This window comes from Puma concolor, chromosome C2 (genome assembly GCF_028749965.1).
Source record: "Puma concolor isolate L17-30 chromosome C2, mPumCon1.1.hap2, whole genome shotgun sequence".
Classification (NCBI taxonomy): domain Eukaryota; kingdom Metazoa; phylum Chordata; class Mammalia; order Carnivora; family Felidae; genus Puma; species Puma concolor.
The window spans coordinates 83,844,704-83,866,881 of record NC_141675.1 but is presented as its reverse complement, the minus strand read 5'-3'; the positions used below and the strand labels follow the sequence as shown (position 1 = coordinate 83,866,881).

The 22,178-nt window shown below is 40.7% G+C and overlaps 1 protein-coding gene and 1 non-coding gene across 2 annotated transcripts in view; both read left to right on the top strand.

Annotated features, from left to right (window-relative positions):
- Positions 1–22,178, top strand: part of FGF12 (fibroblast growth factor 12) — a 564,772-nt gene that overhangs the window by 42,169 nt on the left and 500,425 nt on the right. The gene's annotated exons all lie outside the window — the stretch shown is intronic.
- TRNAQ-CUG (transfer RNA glutamine (anticodon CUG)) lies at positions 8,064–8,147 on the top strand. The gene is given in 2 exon segments: positions 8,064–8,099; positions 8,111–8,147. It is a non-coding gene; the product is annotated as a tRNA-Gln (tRNA).

Genomic DNA, 22,178 nt, shown 5'->3' with positions numbered 1-22,178 from the left:
AATGAATGAAATGTTTGAAGAGCATTCCTGAGCTGACTACATTATTACACAGCAGATCTACTTGAGGACTTGGTCAGCTGGGCCCAGCACCAGGGCCTCATTAAATATCTTTGTGTAAATAAATTATTAGGCCCAATTTAGGGCAGACTCTAAGTCTTCCTGTTCTGTGATCCTGGTGGCTCATGAGTCTGGTCCTTAAAGATAGGGTCACTTTCTATATTATTATTATGGCTCTAGAATGGAAATACCTGGCAAATTGTGGGTGCCTTTTTTTTTTTTTGTAGACTGAATGGATGCAAGAATGCATCTCCTCATGTACTTGAGAGCTAGGAGACCCTCCGAGAAAAGTTAAAAGATTCCATTCATTTATAAATATAGAAGCTAGGGTTAAAGAGAGGGAAGGAAGTCACATTGTGAACCTGAGCTTGTCTGGATGGGCTGTTCAGATGCCTCTCACGTCCCCTGTTGGGCTTCCTGCTGTGCAATCACTGGTCTTTTCAGTTGTTGGCTTTTCTTCTGTCTGCACCAGAGCTCACCTCACAGTCTAACCTCTTTGACTCTCTCCATGTAATGACCTGAATCACCCCTGCAATAATCCTCTTCTTCACTTTCCTTTCTACCCCACCTCCCAACCTGCATCCTCGCCTGAGTCCATTTGAGTTTGTAGCCCCTCCAGCTCCCTTACCTCTTTCAACCTGGGCCCTGGGTGGAGTCTCCTGTTCCTTTTGTACCATGTCCTTCTGTAGCTGGCATCGCTCTTTCCACTTCGTTTTATGCCTGGATGTGGCAAAACTCTTCTAATCATTCCCCCCTCCCTCCAATTATTTGTTCAAAAGATTCAGAGCAGTGATGCTTATTTCCAGATGTTGCTGAGGGCCCTATGAAATCCCTCCCCTGCCATATCTCTGTTTCTGCCTTCTAAAAACTGCTTTCTTAGCAATGATGGAATAGAACACATGGGGCAACCTATTTTTTTTTTTTTTCTATTGACAGAAGAAGCCCACAGTATGGAAATCTTTTGCTAACATGGGAGCCAAAGGAAAGGTTTGCTTTTGTTATTTCCATCTTTTAAAATATGGTGTTTTACTAGCACAAGTGCACCTGATGGTGAAGGGAATGAGACAGAGAGCTTTATGCTCCTCCAGTTCAGGAAGTAATTCTTCTTCCTGAGCTGGAGGACCCACTGACCTTCTACCTCCAAAGCCCCACTGCCTGTTCAGCTGTATGGAGAAGCCACACAAATCATCTGTCATGGTTTAGAAGCTTTAGAACAATAAGATGTTTGGCCTTTAGTTTTGATCCCAGGGTGTGGTGGTCCAAGGTGTATGGGGTTGATGAGGGTTAGGGCTTTCCTGAATGAGAAGGTAAATCCAAATCTCTTTATGATCTAAAGATTGAGCTGAACTGTTTATCTTTTGGGTCAAGTCCAAGCTACTGCTTATCTTCCCACACCCCACTTTGCACATCTCACACTCCAGCCTCAGCAGATGCTCACATTCGCCGTGCAAGCCTGACCTGCCATGCTTCCTGTATTTCTGCCACATACAACCTTACTCCACTGGGATGCTTCTTACATATCTACTTATTTCCTTTTTACTTAAAATACTTATTACTCTCCAAAGCGGAGCTCTAGAACAGTGCTTTTCAAAAGCGTGGGCCCCAATCCTGCCACATTAGCCTCACCCTGGAACTTATTAAGAGTGCATATTTCAGACCCCAGCCTAGACCTCCTGAATCAGAAACTCTAGGGTGAGACCCAGCAGCCTGTGTTTCAGTAAGCCCTCCAGGAGGATTCTCAAGCATACTTGAGTTTAAGAACCAGGGCTCTTAAGTGAATTCCAGGTCCTCCTCATCCCCTGTGAGCAGTGTCAAAAGTCCTGTTATAGTGGATGTAGGAAGCTGAAACTGCACTGGCTTTCAGGAAGGCCCTGGATTCTGTATCATGCCATGGACCTGACCCTGTTTTCATTCATTTCGTGTATCTATGGAGAAAATCTTACTAAACTCAAGGACATACGGTGGGCTTTGGGGAAATTTCAAGCATGGCTCCGCTATGAATTTTGCACATATATGAACTGGGAGGAAAAGACGGAGGTTTAAGATTTGCCAACAACCATAAGGCAGAACACTGTTAAATGATCTAAGAGGAACTGAGAAAGTTAAGTGCAGGGAGACGGTGTTTCTTGATTGGGGTGTGGGGACACAGATGAGTCACCCCACATCAATCATTGAATGCAGGTGACAAGAGGACAAGGCCAAGAGAGGAGTAGTTCCAGACCTCAGAAAGCTCACAGAGGGGAAGATACAGCTACAGTCGGGGCTACCAGGGTGACAAGCAAGCTAGGGTGGTGGTGAAAAGTGTGAGCTCTGCAGCCAGCGTGGCTCCACCTTCTGCACCTGCTGTTCACTAGCTCCGTGAATTTGAGCGATTTACTTTACCAGTCTGTCTCTGTCTCAGTTCCTTCATCTGTAAAGAGGGAATAATCAAAGCATGTACCTCACAGAGTTGTGAAGATTAGCACACAATAGAGGAAAACCATTTGAGGCACTTAGCCTGGCACCTAGTAAGGGCCTAGTAGATGTTAGTTACGATTTCGTCGTTAAGTATTGAGATAGCAACTTGTATACAGCACACCCAGAAGAAGGAGCTCTAGTGTAGATATTCTTAGGATGTCTTACTCTTGGTAGGGCAGACCTAGAAAGCATTTCGACAGTAGGCCTAGCTGGCCCAGTAGAATGATTTCATATTGGTCAAGAATGTAGTGTTAGGCCTTAATCTGTAAATGATTCTGGTGTTTCTTCTTCGGTGAATGAGGTCTGAATCAGTCTGCACCACGCTTATGGGCCAGTGCAGCCTAATTCAGAACTGTACTGCCAGGGAGTCCACTTAGGGGACGTCCTCAGTGTAAGTCAGAAAACCTGCCAGAATCTGTCTTTGGCATCATCCACAGGCCTCTGGGAGAGGCAGCTTGCCTTAAAACACATAAAGAAAGAGTGAGGTCACATTGCATCTCTACTGGTCTGCTCTGGCACAGACCAAGTGGCTTTTTGTCAATTTCCGAACTTAGAGCTTCCTACTCTTTGGAGTCATTTGCGTCTTCCTGTTGAAAGAAAAAGAAAAAAGACTATATACTCAAGTAGCCAGTAAAATGATTAGAGAATATTACTCATAGTGAAGCAATTGGAAATACAGGTCCAAGAGTAGAGGATTCTCTCTATGTGTATATCCAAAACATCCTAGGCCAGAGCTTGGAATATATCACTTCATGTCCTAGAGTTTACCTGGTACAACATCTAGAGTTCTCTCTGGCCTGGCCTTCTTCAGGGGTGACATAAGGAATGGGGCAGAGGGGTGAAGTCATGTTAACTCATAAGTTCACAAGTTATGATAAATGCTGGACTCAGGTTTGCCTGTAGAACTGGGCTCAGTCAACTCTCAGTGGGAACTGAGGGGATTTTGTGCTGATTATCTAGAGGGTCACAGTTGGAAAGGTGAGGAAGGAGTGAGGCCACTGTTTGGCATGCCTTCTTTCTTTTTGTAATTGTTTAATGTTTATTTTAATTTTGAGAGAGAGACAGTGAGAGAGACAGAGAGAGAAAGAGAGAGAGAACAAGTGGGGGAGGGGCAGAGAGAGAGGGAGACACAGAATCCAAAGCAGGCTCCAGGATCTGAGCTGTCTGCACAGAGCCCGATGCAGGGCTTGAACTCACGAACTGCGAGATCTTGACCTGAGCCAAAGTCAGATGCTTAACTGACTGGGCCACCCAGGTGCTCCCGCCTGCCACCTTAATGTCTGTGTAAGAGTAATGGACTTTTCATAATGTCCAAAGTCAAGCCGTCTCTGTGGCACATATTTGGGTTGGGGCCAGAAAAACAGCCTATCACTACAGAATGAGCAAATCCAGACTGCAGACCAGGGACTGATTACACACTGGAGAAACTGTGTGTCTGTCCCAAACCCATTGCACTAGTTTTCTAGGGCCGTTCAAACAAAGTACAACAAACTGAGTGATTTGATCAACAGAAATTGATCATTTCATAGTTCTGGAGGCTAGAAATCCCAAGGTCAAGGTGTCAGCAGGGTTGGTTCTTTCTGAGGGAAAATCTTTTCCATGCCTTCCCCCCAGCTTTTTTATAGCTTGCTTCCTTGTCATTCCTTGGTGGGAGGAAGCCTCTGTCTCTCTCTTCATCTTCACATGGTGATTTCCCAGCATACATGTCTGTCTTCAAATTTCCCCCTTTTATAAGGATACCCATCATAGAGGATTAGGGCCCATCTTCATGGCTTCATTTTAACTTGACTTACCTTTGTAAATACCCTATCTCCAAATATGGTTACATTTTAGGGTACTGGGTGTTAAGATTTCAACATACAAATTTTTGAGAAATATGATGCAGCTCACAGGCACATATAATGAATCCACTCTAATTCAGTCCCATGCACAGTTACTTGAGAGAACTGTGTACCATGAAAGCCTGAAGCCAGCTCTGCCTCTAATTTGCAATTTGACTTAGACTCATAGTTTCTGAGGCCTCTTCCCATTCTGGGAATAGAGGGCTTGCTGTTCTCTCAGATTTCTTTCATCTCTAGTCTTCTAGGACTCTGCACCTCTTTCTCCAAAGGTCTCCTGTTCTGTCTAGGAAGTCTTATGTTGGTTAATAGCATCATGCTTACTCTTCAGGTTATAGTGGTGTGAGCTGTTTCAGGGACTGGCCCAATGGAGAATTCCAAACACCTACCACAACAGGGGACAGAGAACTGATTCATGCTTTTATTTGAACTGTCAAGAATACTTGTGAGCTTCTAGTTTTGTATATGTATGATGGGTGTCTTCATTATCCTCTAACTCCTCACATGAACAGGACTTGTCAATAGTGTAACCTCTCATCTGGTATTACCTAGGATATGTCAGCCTGAGGGGCCTGACCACCAGAGGTGGTGTCTTGGGTTTGGGACCCTATGGGAGTATGGGAGATACACACTGCTGGATCTCACCAAGTCTTCACAATCAATGTGAATGGTGAGCCACACTGCACACACCTAGATTGTTCTCACTGATCTGCTTAGCCATTCTTGAGTGCCTTGCAAAGTAGTTCCTTTTGAGGAAGGCTGAATTTCACACATTTTAGTAACCTATTTTTATATGCACATATGACCTTTGGACTCTTTATTTTTTAGTGTTATGTATGTGTATGCATACTTTATCAGAATTTTATCTATTTTACTTTATCATTAATTTTTGAGTATTGTAAGCTTACTATCTATGTGTCTTGGGCAAAACACTTTGCCTCTCCGAATATCAGATTCCTCATCTATAAAATAGGCATAAAAACCTCCATTCTGTCCCCTTCAAATGAATCAGGTGAAATGGTAGGTAATGAGCAAAGAACTTTATAGATAGACTACATATGTCCCTGTTCATACCTTTTGTCTTAGGGTGATAATCAATAGCATCTCCTTCTAGACCCAGAAGTGCCTGAGTTTGTATAATAAATTGTATGATCACCTTAGAAAATAATGAATGCAAGAATTATTGGTTTATCATACATGTCACTATATAGATGATCTTAAATCTTGGGTTCTTACATACTCTCACTTAAAAAAAGGTTAGAGACTTTTTCCTTTGCTCACTTTAAAGGACAGAAAAACTGTCTGAATATGAGCTCTACACATCCATGCCTATTCACATAATCAATGCCATGGGCCATTGTCCAGCCCAAGTGGGTGCTGATGATGCTCTGTCCCGGGAACTGTTCCATCCCTGCCAGTGCTAAGGCTGTCCACAGGCTTCGGTCACTCACCTGATTCCCACCCACCCCCACCGCCCACCACCACTTACTCTATCTCTGGGACTGACTACAGGGTGATACCAGTTTCTCTAGCTCAGCCTCTCCTGTCTGCTCCTAAAGACAAGTACTCAGGCCCTATCCATTTTGATGACAAAAACACTGATCACACTGGTAGACAGATGGTGACAGAAAGAATAAAAACATGGGAAGGCTGTAAAGCTTAAGAAAGGTTACCATCTTCCTCCAAAGTCTTTGTTGTATATTTCTCTACTCCCTTTCTCTGACTGTAACTGCAAACCTCAGTAGGCTTCTGTCCTCTGCATTTATGCATAAGGCTCGAACAAACCACTCTCTCCCTTTCTTCAGAGTTCATTTTTCTCTCTTTTAGGAAAAAAGCACACCTGTATTAAAATCTTGTACCTCACCTAATGCTGAATAAAAGCTTAGGTCCTTTCCTTGAATGAACATTTGCATCTCTGAGGATTTACAGACTGAAGAATACTTATTTAACAGGGACTTTTATCCATCTAACTGCATTTTTTTAAATTACTAGTAGCACTGACATTTTTAGCAGTGGAAAGCAATTTAGGGATTACAAAATCTACCATGCACTGTCCCCTTTTGCACAGTTGAAGAAAATGGATACCCAGAGATTAGTAACTGTCTTTTAATCACAGAGTGGCCCTCTTGCTAGGTCTCCAGACTCAAGATTTCTAACTAACATACTATTCACAGTCATTTATTTATCATTTTGTTTTTACATAATGTATTGGATGTAATAAGTGTTCACCAATGAATAATGAAATATGGATGGATTGTATAGTTTCTAAATGTGCATCGCAAATGCTGAACCTCTTCCTTCTGTGGATTACATTGGCCAGATTTTGGCATCAGCATTTCTAGAATTCATGGTGTTTTGATTATTTATAAAGCAACTGACCACAGTCTATGGCATGTAATAATTTGTCACGAGGACAATAACCACCACTTGGGTCGTTCTAGGGATGAAATGAGATAGGGTACCAACAATCTTCAGTGTGGATGTGAACGCTCAGGGCTGCAAAGCTGCATGTCAGAGTGATGACTTAGTGAGAACACCTAGTTATAAAATACCCTGCACTGATAGTGGAATGAGCTGGAGTTGAGGACTGGGTGATTTGGAAACGTCTCTCGGTGTAGCCTTCATGAACATAGGAGATCTGTTGTAATTCTGTGTAATAGTGTTTGCACTTTTCTTGCTAACACCAGAGGCTTCTTTGTTGTTGTCCCCTTTCTGGGATTCCTCAAGGCAACCTGCTGGTACAGACATGTAACCCGTAGAGAGTAAATCAATGATGAGGACACCTCCTCATGCTAAGGAGACACAGGGAGGTGAATCATCTGGATTTACTCATTTCATGGATAAAAAATACTCTTTGGATCCTCAGTTTCCTACCAAGGCTTGGTTCAAACATCACCTTTGCCTAGCCAGAGCCTTCACCTTGAAGTGATCACTCATTATGCTAAAGCATGACACCTGCACCTCTAAGCATGCTCTTATTGCCTTTTATATTGTGCTCTAATCTATGCCTTATTTTTTTCTGTATCTCCCAGTGTGCTTTGCCCAGAATCTGACACATGGGAGAAGCTCATGAACTGTGTTCAGAAATGGAGGTGAGAGGGGGAGACAGGGTGAGGGGACTCAGTGGATCAGGGCCAACCCTTTATCTTGTAGAATACTTCTAATTCTTCTTGTTAGTGCCAAGTGCCAAGGGTCCTAAACTTCATCTTTGTGCCTGAGCTGCATGCTTCTATGGCCTAGATGGATTCCTTGGCAGCACAGAAGCTCGGCAACTGAAACATTTATGGAAATTCAAGCAAATTGGTGAATAAAGGGGACTAAAAGAAGCCCACACAGTCTTCTCCTATGCTCTATTTCTTTTAAAGAAGTCTGTTTGTGTTATCACTTCAACAGTTTGGTAAATAACCATGCCTTCTCACTGATCTGTCCTCTTGTGCTTGAATGGTAACATGTGATGATTAGTCATGGGGAAAAGCTGTATGCACCTTCCAAGCTGCTTGATGATATGTATGCAGGATTTTGAGGTAAATAGACATGAGTGCAAGCTTTAAGTGACAATTTTAGTATGTGTTCATTGACTTGGAATTTTCAGGTTTATTTGTATCAAGCTGAAAAAAAAAAACAATGTTTTGACACTATAGTGATTTCCTTTTTCTTTTTGGCAGCAGGAAAACCTTATTTTTTAATACTTTTATTAAAAAATCCAAGGACGCCTGGGTGGCTCAGTGGTTAAGTGTCTGACTCTGGCTCAGGTCATGATCTTATGGCTTGTGGGTTCGAGTCCCACCTTGGGCTCTGTGTTGACAGCTCAGAGCCTGGAGCCTGCTTCGGATTCTGTGTCTCCTTCTCTCTCTCTCTGCTCCTCCCCCGCTCATGCTCTGACTCTCTCTCTCTCTCTCTCTCTCAAAAATAAATAAATATTAAAAACAAACCAAGAGTTGTTCTCAAAGCAGTTGGGCTGGGAGGTGTTGGAGAGGGTTGTTCTTTATCATCTCCCACCCTAGCCCAAGCCCTTTGCACACCATTGTAGGGCTCTATGGAACACAGAAAACCTCCATGTTTCCCATCATGATCACTCATGCAGCTTATTATAGAAGACTATTGGACTGGATGTCAAGAAAGGTCAATTCTAGTCCTGGCTTGGCCATTAAGTTGCTGTAACATTGAGTAAGCCAAGCTCTCTTCCTAGGTCCCAGTTTCTTCATTGGGGAAATAAAAGAATTTGTCTATATGAGTTCCTTTCTAGGGCAACCTAAGGGTTCATAATTTTATTTTAGTCCAGTTTATAATGAAAGTTATCTTCCTTTAACTTAAAATCACATGACATTATAGCACTGGATGTGGGCTTACATAGCTTCAGATTTCTTACATAGTCCTGGAATTTTCCTTTTTTTTTGTTGGCCAAGAAGCACGAGATGCTTTGCTGAATGCCTTCACTTCACAGCAACCTTCAGCTTCTCACCTAACTAGAGTATTTCTAGTCTCTAAAGGGCTATCCCATTCATCCCTCCTGTGGCCTTTGTAGAAAGGGTGCAAAGGACCAGGGAGGGTATCTTATACCTATCTTTCGGTAAGGGAAAAGGCTAAATAGCCTAATTGGCTCCAAGTCACACAGCTGATAAGTGATGATGAACATTTCTACCTACTCATTCAGAGCCTCTACTGTGCATTGGGTTAGCTTCTGACAGCTGGGAAACTGGTGGCTACAGAATATAAGCAATTTATGACATTTCCATAGAAAGCCCCACAATCTTTTTGTCTTTAATAATTGACTGCTATGGGTCCTTTTTTCCCAACCCAGACACAGTAACAAACAGAGAGTATAATCTCTACGAGGTCCCTTAACTCTTCATCTCTTCTCTGAACCTCCACTTCTGTCCCCTCCAGTACATCTACTCCCCAACCAAAGAGATTTTTTTTGAAGCACAAAAATAATCACATCACTCTCCTACAACCTTCTTGGTGTTTTCCTACCATCTTCTTGGAATCTCTGTAGGGTAGTCTAGATTCTTGCACTTCGTATGTTAAACCATTCCCTTCCCTCCTATCATTTCCATGCCCTCCATTTATTTGTTCAAAACTGACTTTCACACTCATGATATTGCAGTGTTCATGCTAGGATGAAGATGACAGCTGGCAAGTGAAATAGATCTCAGTGAGGCCCTATCTGAGATAACCATATAGAGTCTAGCTAGCCAAATGTCATACATTTGACACAGCTCAACCCAGTTCTCCCTCCCATTTCACACATCCTCCCTCCACCTGGCAAACATCTGCTCATCTTCAGAACTCAATGTCTATCACCTCTGTTAAGCTATTCTCTGAGTCTCAAGGAGAATTGAACGAAACTTCCTTTCGGCCCCCATTATACTCTGTATATATGTCCATGATAGCACTAATAACACTCTAACCATATTCATTGGTGTACTAGACTGCAGATGCCTTTAAGGTAGGAAACACAATAAATATTTATTTAGTGCCCTAGCAGTTTTGTGAGTCAAAGTAATGCACAATCAGTAAACCTCCACCTGGGAACTCTAGTCCATTTACTCTGCTTATATTATTTTTAGAACTAGGTTTATCTGCCTGTAGCTATATCCCAATATATTATCCTTTGTGTTAGATCATCTATTAGATCACTTGCCATTTCAGTACAATATGCCGAGACTCTTGACTGATGCCACTGGCTTGAGTTAACTTTCAGAGGATCACAGAAGGTGGCAGCTAATGGATGGGTGAACCAGACAGAGCCTTATGTATGCTACAGCCGTTTATACTCTACAGAACCCTTCCTATTGCAGACATATAGAGGGGAAATTGTTAGATATGGGCTATGTTTGTGACCAGATCAGGTTATTTTAGATCATCTGCTGTTATCTTGCAATTTCAGCTTTGCTAAAAAAGTGCAGGATTTATTTTTAGGGTTTTAAAAATTACAGATTAAAAAAAAGTAGCATGCCTAAGCAAAAGATGAGAGGATGAAAATGCCAAGATAAAAAACTAAACATTTAATTGTTTTCAGGATTCTTTAGAAGCTGTTGTGTTTAGCACATACTATTCAATGCATCTGTAAAAACCTACCTACCTTCCATTTTCCAAAGTCTAACAGAAAATTTATAACAAGTGAAGATATAATTACTACTTGATGTTGAAACCGATGCTGTGAATTCCTGCATTTCTAAATTTTTTTTAATGGTTATTTTTGAGAGAGAGACAGAGTGTGAGCAGGGGAGGGGCAGAGAGACAGAGACAGAGACAGAGACAGAAACAGAATCCCAAGCAGGCTCCAGACTCTGAGCTGTCAGCACAGAGTCTCGAACCCACAAACCGCTCAAAACCACAAACCGTGAGCTCATGACCTGAACCAAAGTCGGACGCTCAACTGACTGAGCCACCAAAGCACCACAAATTCCTGCATTTCTAATAGATGTTTTATTTTAAATTCAACCCCTGGCAAGACTTGTGCATTCAGTTGAGAGATAACTTTTTCTCTCCAGACACAGGCTCCAAGTTACTACCTTTGCCGTAACCCCACCCATCTCCAAATGCATCCACGTCTCTTTAGCACTTGTGGTACTTTTTGCAATTTATTCATTTCTGCTAGTTTGTATGTTCGATGTGTTTGCCTTCTGTCTTGTTTTCATGCCTATTCAATCAATTTTTCACACTCCACCAGAGTGAGATGTATCATCCACCCATCTGTCTGTCTCTCTGTCTTCCCTTATTCTGAAACTAAATTATGTCACACACACACCGCTGCATTTATTTGGTAAAACTAATCAAGATTTATAATCCTATATTTAAATAGTGTCTGTATGTGATTTATTTAACTCCTGGCTAGACTGTGAGGTCCTTGTGAGGAGGGATCATGTCTTTTCTGTTCACTACTGCTAGCCCAGTGCCAAGATAACCACTTGGCAAGTCTATCGCTCATTTAAAACAGGAAGTGCTCACATTCAGTGCTACTCCATTGGCACTCCTGGTCTAATTTAAAGCACACTGATTTCATTGGGGTTATACAATCTCTTCATCTTATTATAAAGATACCTTTTTAATATCTCACGATGGATTGATTTGGTTGGCACAAAATGAATTATTAAGGTATATTACAATGAGAAGGACATTGAGTTAACTTCAAAATTCTAGCTACCTCCTTTTCCATATATCTTGAAAAAAGTGGAGGCAGACAGTGTGCTGTTAAGCATGTTCGTCTCCATATTCATATACCTGGGGTTTGCTCTATCACCCATTAGTGGCAGGACTTGGAGCAGCTCACGTGGCCATTCTGACCCTCTAATGTGGGGGGTTGGATTACATGTCAGTCTATGTAATTGGGTTATATAATGCAAGTGCAATGCTAGGTCAATTAATACAGAGCACAGAAAAAGTGGTTGTTGCTACCACTATTGTAGGATCTATGTGTACAGGGGAAAATGAAATCCTTGGAAACAAACTGGAAGGTTTTTTCTTTAGCATCTCTTCTGCCAAAATGTATATTGATTGCAGCTGGAAGGAAACCACAGTGAGAGGGTAAAACGATGCTGAATAGGAGTCAGAACCTGTTTAATATTCTGATAGCTTGAATATGTTTCTTTATGTTTTATAATAATGATTTAGTTTTTAAGTGACTTCTCTGACATGAGAGCCTGCTCCATCAGGAAGACTATATATTGCTGAAAGGCTACCTTCAGGGAGCTGGCCAGGCAGGGGCCAATGGGATTGGACCAGTGTGTTTGGCTGAGGGTACTCTGTTGCCTAAGACTTTATGGACTTTAAAGGAAGCCAGTCGTGCTGCCTGTGAAGGACCAGAGAACTAGCCACCTGTCAGCCTTGGACTTAATTTCTTGAGAGCCTACTATGTGCTGCACTCAGTAGTAGGCACTCTGACAAAAAGATAATTCTTGACCTATAGAACATTTAGGAAAATTGATTCTTGAAGTGGTGATATGACATTTCCTAAGCTACAGTTATGATCAGGTCTTCCAATTCTAAATCCAGGGCCCTTTTCATTGTATAGACCCTACCCCCATGCCCTGCTGCATATAATCGTATCAGTAACTGTGTTTACTAAGTACTTTCACACAGATTACCTTACTTGATTGCTTTCTCTGTCCTCAACCTTTCCAAGGCATGCTCCTGTATTGTATATGGCATGCCTGGAAAGCACATTGGATGAAAACCAGCACTCTGGCACTGTCTCCTTCACCAGTTAGCTTTATTACCTCAAGCCTTGAAAGAGGTTTGCCTCTAGTCTAGTTATTTGGTAGAAAAATCTGGAGCAGATAGGTTTCTTGACAACCAGGTCTCCTAAGGATCTTTGGAGATAAAATATACTAAACAGATAAGTATTTATGCATTTGTGGAGACCACATAATTAAAAGCTGTAATTATGACTTACTACTTCAAGTAGTAGATAAAACTGTGACTATAAAATGGGATAAGGGAAAACATTGGTAGAAAAAGTTTACTGTAGGGGTGCCTGGGTGGCTCAGTCATTTAATCGTCTGACTCTTGGTTTCAGCTCAGATCATGATCTCATGGTTTGTGGGTGTGAGACCCACATCAGGCTCTATGCTGACAGCGTGGAGCCTGCTTGGAATTCTCTCTCTCTCTCTCTCTCTCTCTCTCTCTCTCAAAATAAACAAATAAACATTTTTTTAAAAAAGAAAAAGTTTACTTTAAAGGTTTGATCCTAATTTCTAATGAAAATGATACTTGGGGACAAAGGAGAAGGAGGATTTGTGTAAGTCCCAGCTTTTGGCATCGAATCTATACAGACATGGATAGAGTTTAAGAGAGTCTGAGCACACCAAGTCTCCTCTTTGTGGGGGACCCAAGTCATCCTGCTCTAGAAAATAAAAGCCTAGAAAGTCAGTCTGCCTAATAGAAAAGGAATGGGCAATACTTTCAGCTAGGTAGCTTTCAGGTAAGTCTGTGGGAAAAATCATTGTACAGAGTTAATTAATGTGATGGCTACTGTAGTTATTGGAGTTATTGGAAGCTATTAATTTGGATTTTATGGCAATTCAGATTTATGAAAATGAATTTGTAATGAAAATGAATGGCAGAAATAAACTAACAGGGGGAATGGTTGGAGTATCCAGGCAAAGCTTCTTTTATAATAAGATATCACCTCTGGAGGATGAAGGTAACATTCCTTTGGGAATATTTTATTAAAAGTTAATTGTGATTTTCTTTTGAGGACAGTTGCTACTGTTCCCAGGAGGATGACCTTGGCGCTTCTTCCTTCTTTCTCTGATCTTTCCTTTCCTTCCTTTATATCATTCCTTCCAGATTCATCCAGGTCTGGTGGAAAGAAGCTGTGGAATATGGAGTGAGGAATGAGGAAGCCTACTCAGACTGAGTCAGATGCCCTGGGAGATTAGCAAAATGGATTTTTCAGTAGGGATGGGGATGTGTTGGGGTGAGAAAATGTTTTGAAGTAGCATTTTTACTACTCAGTGTTAAGTTGTAGACATCAAATGGGGCAAGCTTGATGTGAAGTCACTTTCCGATATTCATACAGTTTGTAAAGTTGTAAAGCCATGATTTGAACTGGATCTGTCTGGCTTGAAGGCAGAGGACCCGAGGAATTCCTGGGCCTGGCTCCTGTTGGTTCTGGATAGCAGGAGGCTCCTTCAATGTCAGCCATTGTTTTCTTTGCCAGATTGATTACATTTTGTCTGGAACATGATAATTGCAACTCTGGTTGGTCTTCAACTCAGGAACTGTTTCCTTTATTTAATTGATTGTTGCTTCTATTCCATTAAACAAGACTCGTTCTTTAGGGATACAAATTATTTGTAGAGATAAATCTATAGCCTTTGTATTTATTATCTTCTCTTCATAACTTTTCATATTTTCCTGACTTAAGGCAGAATTTCTTCTTTAATCAATGATTTAATTTTTTATAGTGCCAGTTCCATTCTTTTCCATTTCCAATGTGGAATTAATTTGGCTTTTGCTTCTTTTCTATTCTCAGCCAGCTTCCTTAATAATTTCAGACTGAATGTCTCTAAGATATCTTTTAATCTCATCAATCATCCCTTATTCTAGCAAGCCCATTACTTCACGTATTTATCTGAAAACACAGAGCAGATATTCCCAGGTTTTTTCTTTTTTCTTTTTTTAATTATGGTTTTCTGTACCTTCAGAGTATCCAGTTTTACAGTATGGGTCCCACCTGTGCTGTTTTTGTTTTTGTTTTGTTCTCTTTGAGCTTGGGTCCAAGACTGGACTTTCCAAAAATGTAAGCTCCCATGTTCTCTCTTATCCCTTAATAATTTCCATGTGAATATGACAGATTCTGTCTCTTAGGAATTATGTTAGAGGCTTTTTGATGTGCAAAACTGCTCACTAATTTTTAGGAGATCAATTAGTAAGGCTCTGCCTAAATAAGAAAGGATCTTCCACTTCCAATGCACAAATATTAGTCAGGGTTTTCCAGATACACAGAACCAATAGGATCTATATTGGCTGACATGATTATGGAGGCCAAGAAGTCCTGTGATTAGAGCTGGGTGTGATCCAGTCTGAGTCTGAGGGCCTGAGAACCTGGAGCCACATTGTTGGAGGAGAGGATGGATGTCTCAACTCAAGCAAAGAGCAAATTCACTCTTCTGCCTTTTTGTTACATTCAGGCCCTCTAAGGATTGGATGATAACCATCTACATTGCTCAATCTAATTATTCAAATGCCAGTCTCTTCCAGAAACACTCTCATAGACACAGCCAGCAATCAGTTTTGCCAGGTGTCTGGGAATCCCTTAGCTCAGTCAAGCAGACACACAAAACTAACCATCACAGCCTGTCCTTTGGCTATGAAAAGTTAACTTTTTTTTCCCCTTGAGTTATCTGAAACAATTTCTACCTCCTATTTCTCCAGAAACAGAGTATACAACTGTCAAGATTCTTCCTATCTTCCCCAGTGCCCACCATCAACTTTACATTCCTTCCTCCTTGGCCTTTCTGTACCATGGAGCATTACCACCTTAAAATTCTCATGTCAGGGACCCCACTCATGCTGTATGAGGAAAGGATTAGCCATCAGAGGAGAGAGGAAATCATCTTGGATGGCATAGTAAACCATTTTCTTGTATGTGTGGAGAGGTGGATGTCATATTTCTCATTTGTGCACTTGTGAAATGAGGGTACACAGTAGGAGATAGTCAGGGCCTCTGCTCATTTTCAAGCTCCATGTAGACACATCAGTTGGGGATGAGGCCACATGCCTGTGTCATACAGATGAGTATCAATTGCTCCCAGATGCTGAAAAATTGTTGCTAGATATTATTAGTTTCTATTGCTATTGTGATGTCAGGTCATATTTTTTGTGTTGTGTGTGTGTGTGTGTGTGTGTGTGTGTGTGTGTGTGTTTGTATTTTAATACACAAATATGGAGAGAGAAAATTAAGTGCCATAAATATCAACACTTAATTCCTTGTGATATCTCATTAATGTGTCACCAGACTTAACCTTCTGTACCTATAACTTCCTGGAGTCCTTTTAGAAGAGAAGGTATCCATTCCTTAGTTCGTGTTTTTGTATAAGTGGAAATGTGTCAGCAGCTGAATCTACAATCTTTTGGTGATTTTCAAATCTAATTTGTCCTTCCTGTGGTTCGCTCAAGGCACATGGGGAAGCAGGTCCCCATCCTGGCTAGACTACCAATCCCTAGAAGACAAGGGCCAAGTGTGACTTATCTGTGCATCCTAAGCACTTTGCAAAAAGCCTAGCGCCTGGGCTTTTAGAATGTACTAAATTATGGTTCCTAAGGGCAAGTGCAGAGACCTATTAAGATTTCAAGGGAAAATACAGCCACCTTTTCAATCACTGTATCATCAGCCCCTAATTGGATAACTATTTTGAAAGGTAGCCAATGAGTTTTTTGATCATCTTAACTGCGGTGGTAATTTCATACTAAATCTCCCACTGGAGAAATAAATTATTTTCATTGGAAAATTAAGTTACATTAAACCATGATGTAAGAGAAAAGCAGAATTCCTATCTCTTCTCAAGCTAACCCTTTATTTTCCAAATAAACCAAATGCCCTGCTTCCTAGGGCAAAGCTAATGCATTCTAAAATTTTCACTAGTTAACATACTCCGAACTCTGTTTTGCTCTGTTCTCCATGAAGATCCAGCTTGCTCAGCTTCACAAAACCATGGAAGAATGTAATAAAACTGCTGTTAGCAGCATTTGGGTACCCAAGGGAATGTTCTTGCAAACCAGCAGCTGATGTTGAGTTGACAGAGGCGAGTGGTGAGCCATAGAGGCAATGCAGCACTCTTACATGCCAAATTCTGGGTACCTGGCCATTGGCAGTTTCAGAACCAGCTTTCAGCCTGACAGAGCATCAGCCCAGTGTACCAGCTATTTTGTTGATATACTATACAGGAGATTTTTTAAAATGTGATATTTTTTAAAAACAATGGACTGATTATCTAGTAGATTTGTCATGGTTTTTGGTTTTTTTTTTTTTTTTTTTTCAATCTTCAAGAATCATTGATGTGTCTGATTGTATTTTGTCCTGGTTAAACCTCACGGCACCTCTAGTTTGCATCTGTGGTTGCAAAGTGCTGATAAGGGTTCTTTCCATTCTCCAAAAGAGTAATGGTGGAGTGAAAAAAAGCCCCAGTGGTGTTGTGGGCCTTGTTGGAGAAAAAAAAGTTTCCCCAGAGTAAAACAACCATTGAAACTTCATATTCTCTTGCTCCTTTATTTGTTTTGAGAATTTTATTAGTATTTTGATAATTTTTCAAATTAAAAGTAGGAGCTGCATGTATAAAAAACTTAAAGCATTGTTTGGCTATGAAATGTGTGTCTATTGATGAATTTGGTGTTTAAGTGTTAGCGGACTAATACTTAGTGTGTAGAAGCATTGCATATAATACAGCCAAAGGCAGGATTTTCTAAATTACAATGATTAAAATGTCCATTATTGTAATACCTCATGAGTCTGAAGATAACAGATACAACAAATTCAGGTGGTTGGAGCCCAGCTGGAAACTAGGAAATAAAGCTAAAAGGAATTTAGAAGAGATAAAGATGATACCTTGAAGCTTACCTGTTCTCAGTCCCTCTTCCCTCCTTGCCCCCCACGCATACACACACTTTGGGAGATTCTTTTCAGATTTTATTATTTTAACTGTAGATATGGTTCTAGTAGAGGTAGCGATCTATCTTTTCATCCATAGAAGATGAGAAGCACCTGAAAGCAGGCACACCAGCTATAGTTAAAAGAGGCAGTTATGAGTTGGCTAGAAGAGGCAGAGAAAGAAAAATGATAAAAACCAGACAGAAAAACTCTAAAAGTATTGGGTCCAATCAAGTGAGGAGACAGGAAACCCTGTACATTTCATTAGATCCAGAGGACACAGCAGTACAGGGTAGTGTGGGTATTCATCGTAACCATCCTGACATGTCAAGAGAGGATTAAACTATGTTCAATATAGTGTGCCTAATAAAGAGCAGAAATGTACAGTGCATTTCAAGAAGCATTCTGTGCAAGTAAGTCAACGTTTTTGTGAACTTAAATGTGGGGAAAAAACCCTCTCAACTCACTAGAGAACATTGGTATCCAGAATAGCAACCATTTCATGATTATACATTTAGCTTCCTGTGGTTGGTATGCACTGGGATCCTTTGTTATTTATAAGTTCTGTGACCTTGGGCATGAGATTTTATCACTCATAGCTTTAGAGTTCTCTTCTGTAAAATGATTGTAATAACATTTATCCCTCAGGAGTGTTCCATAGATTCAATAAGATTTTTTTTCTGAAGTTGTTTTTTTTTTTTTTTTTTTGCATTATGTCTCCCCAAAAATTTGTATTTAAAAATTTTTCCTATTTATTTCCAGACTTCTGTGAACAAGGACATATATTGGAACTGAGTAGTACCAACAATTACAGACCATACATTATGTTTTTATGATTCTACCCTTAGGTTAGGTGTTTTCTCATTGAATACTCTGAAAAATATTACATGAGCTAAATACATCAGCACTGGGGAGATTACACCATAACCTTGAAGTAGTTGGTGCGGTTACTGGATTTGGGGAAGGATAATTCTTTGTTGGGGTGGGAGTTGCCCTGTGCATTGTAGGATGGCTGGGGAGTGGCATCCCCAGTCTCTGCCCGCTAGATGCCAGTAGTACTTTCCCCCACCCCATTGTGACAACCAAAAGGGGCTCAAGAGACATTGTCAAATGCACCTACAGGGCAAAACCACCTTGGCTGAGAACTACTTTACTAGAGAAACAGATGTATAAGTATAAAGCATAGAGTTTTAAACTGCAGTTGCAGATAAATACTGAGTGTTTTTTTTTTTTTTTTAATTTTGTTTTCAACGTTTATTTATTTTTGGGACAGAGAGAGACAGAGCATGAACGGGGGAGGGGCAGAGAGAGAGGGAGACACAGAATCGGAAACAGGCTCCAGGCTCTGAGCCATCAGCCCAGAGCCTGACGCGGGGCTCGAACTCACGGACCGCGACATCGTGACCTGGCTGAAGTCGGACGCTTAACCGACTGCGCCACCCAGGCGCCCCAATACTGAGTGTTTTTAAATTCTTGTTCCTTTTGTGCTGAGGCTTTGGTGACATGTATCTGCTTTATTGCAATTACCGAGATGTGTATCATTTCCTTTATAATTTAAATGTTCTTCAGTGACAATTAAAGAAGAGAGAGAAAGTCTTGGAGTGGAACAGTGTGTCTTATAGAGTTTTTTGAGAATAATGCTCCCAGGTGAACTTCAATTACTGATTTTCTGGATGGCTTTAAATCAATCAACATACATTTAATGAACATGTACCCCTCAGCCCCCTACTTTTAGGTCCTGTGCCAGATATTGCAAGGGAAAGAAAAAAAAAATTTTGACCCACTTGGAAAAGGGAATTTCTTATCTGATGTGCAACATTTCTTTTCTGGTTCCCTGTCTCTGGAGGTAGGTGGTGTTAGCCCCACCAGTTCCAAACAGTATGCCTTTCCCACTAGCTCCAGTAATCCTTTGCTCTAATGTCCTCATTCCTTAATTCACCTCTCCACTCTCCACCCCTGCTGCATAATTATGCAGGGCTCCAAACATCATCATCTTCTTTCTGGCATGACTCAGACTCCTGATAAGTTCCATTTCTGGTTGCCTCATTTAGGGAAAATTATCTGCTTCTTTTAGCCCACATTAGTGTGGAACACTGGTCTATCTCTTACTCAGTTGGTCTTTCATTCTAAAATGCAGTCATAATCAAATTTTTCTGGCTCTCTATTCTGTCCACATTTGGGGGATTCATCAGTTATGATTCCATTGGTGAATACCAGTAGCAAGAGATCTGAAATTACAGTGACTTAAATGAAATGGAATTAATTTTCTCTTAACGTCGAAGTCAAGGAGTAAGCATCCTAAAGCTGGTATGATTGGTATTATGATATCATCAGCCTCTCTCAGTTTTCCTCCATCCTTCTGCTCTGCCATTCCTATTGTGTCACTTTCATTCTCAAGGTTGCTTCATGGTCAAAAGATGTCCATCTATTGTAGCTCCGACCATCACATTTGAGTTTCAGGCAGAGAGATGGGGAAAGAGAAGGGCAAAAAGAAGCCCTGCCAAAAGAATACTTTCTTTTTCTCCTATGTCTCTCTTAAAATGGTTTTGTTTAAAATTTAAAACCTGTCTACAAAGGGGCAGTTGGGATATGTAGGTGGGCACATTGCTGCTGCCAATGATATAGAAACTGTGTTACTAAGGAGGAAGTGAAATAGATAATGCTCAGGCAGCATTCATCTCTGTCATACAGAGAATTTTGAGAGGAATTCATATCAGATGTTATATACCCTACGCATGCAGTAAGACTTCAATAAGATGTTTCGTATTCTGCATAGCAGAGATTTCTTATCATATTAATACTGAGTTATTATTCCTAACATGGTCTCTTTGTGCTTAAGTACAGAGCTGGAAGGACTTTTTATCATTGCTCCAGGGAATGAAGTGGAAAAATATAACATTACTCTGAAAAGTGAAAGATATGGTCAATCAGTTCAGTTGACAATTAGTTTTTTCCTCCACTGATTTGTTAGAAATGGCTAATAAGCCGTGGATTTTTATAGACAGCTAGAGTGTATCAGTGAAACATTGTCAGGATACCATTTCTTTAGTATATATGAAAATCATGAACAGTTCTGACATACAAGGGGAGATGTAGTATTCAGGTCTGTTAAACTGTGATGTAGTAAGTAAGGTATGGGAGAAAGAATGGACTGTGTTCAACAATTCTCTATTCTACTCCAACTTGGTCATTTCCTGGCTCCATTATTCTAAGGTTTCATTTATAATTTTTTTAAATGTTTATTTCTATTAGAGACAGGGTGGAGGCAGGGCAGAAAAAGACAGAGACTGAATGTGAAGCAGGCTCCAGGCTCTGAGTTGTCAGCACAGAGCCTGATATGGGGCTTTAACTCACAAACTACGAGATTATGACCTGAGCCAAAGCTAGCCACCTAACTGACTGAGCCACCCATACGCTCCTCCATTTTCCACTTATAAAATGGTGCTAATAATCTTTAGCCTTCCTATTATTTGTCTTGTCCTTTCTCAGATGTGTATTGAATACCCACCTATGTCAAGACACTAGAGTAGGATGGAGGTATTTTGAGCCTTAAATGAAATATATTGTTTCAAAGCATTGAAAACATTCAAAATGCTGTTGGGCTGCTGGTGTTGATTTTATTATTTGGATCTAGATCGGATTTTATTCATTCTTGGTAGCAAGGAAACTATTTTCTAAAAATATCCTGGTAGCAATCAATTACCTCAAAAAGAATTCTTCTCTCCTGTGTGATATTGCGACAGTGTATTACCCATTAATACTAATGAAGGAGGACCTAGGAAACACAACCAGATAACCTAGATTTACCCCTCACCCTCTTACTTACCCCCCGCCCCCAGACTTCCACAAAACACTTCCTTTGTGCCCACTTCTAAATCTAAAATCCACAAGTGGCATACCTTATGCTTTGTCTCTTTATGCAGTGGCAAAATCCTGTCATTCTTCACGTATTTGTTATGAAACCATCAGCATTTATAAAGTCAGCATGGCACCATCACTTAAGAGGTCCAACATGAGGAATGGATACTGGAAGGAAAAGAGTTTTATTTATTTATTCATTCTGGTTTAATGAAAATTTGATCCATTGTCTTTTTCTTAATTAGAAATGATTTGCATCAAGGTTTTCTTACAGGGCATACAGGAACTAATTAGAATATTTTTAATAATACAGATCTGCACTGTGTTCCCAGAAGGCCACAGAGCTCTGTAAGAGAGAAATAATTCATTCTTTGGTCTGTATTGTATAAGAGGAGAGGAGATCATATCTGGTCGAGGGGAAAATGGTGGCATTTACACCCAGCTTTGACAGGTTTTGATGGATTTTGATAGTGGAGCACTCCAGGAAGAAACTCCTAAGGTAGGGAATAGGGGAATTCCTGGGGGTAGTTAGGGAAAAGTGAGAGGATTTTGTGAGCAGTCCAAAGAATCAGAGTGTAAACTCCTTGAAAACAAGAACAGCAAGCATTACCCATCCCCACATCCAGCCTAGTCATGCTGATAACAGAGAGCTTGGCGATTAGTTATCAAATTGGATTACAGCCAGTTCTAAGCCACACCAAAAGATTTCAGGAAAACAGGTGTGCTCACCTTTTCCTCTCATCATACTTTATTGCCACTTGGTCTTAAAGAGTACTTCACAGTTCCCATTTGTGAGTCATTTGAAATATGGTGTTATAACTGGGCTACCATTAAGTCCTATGCCACAAAAGAAGTTTATCCCTGGGATGCCA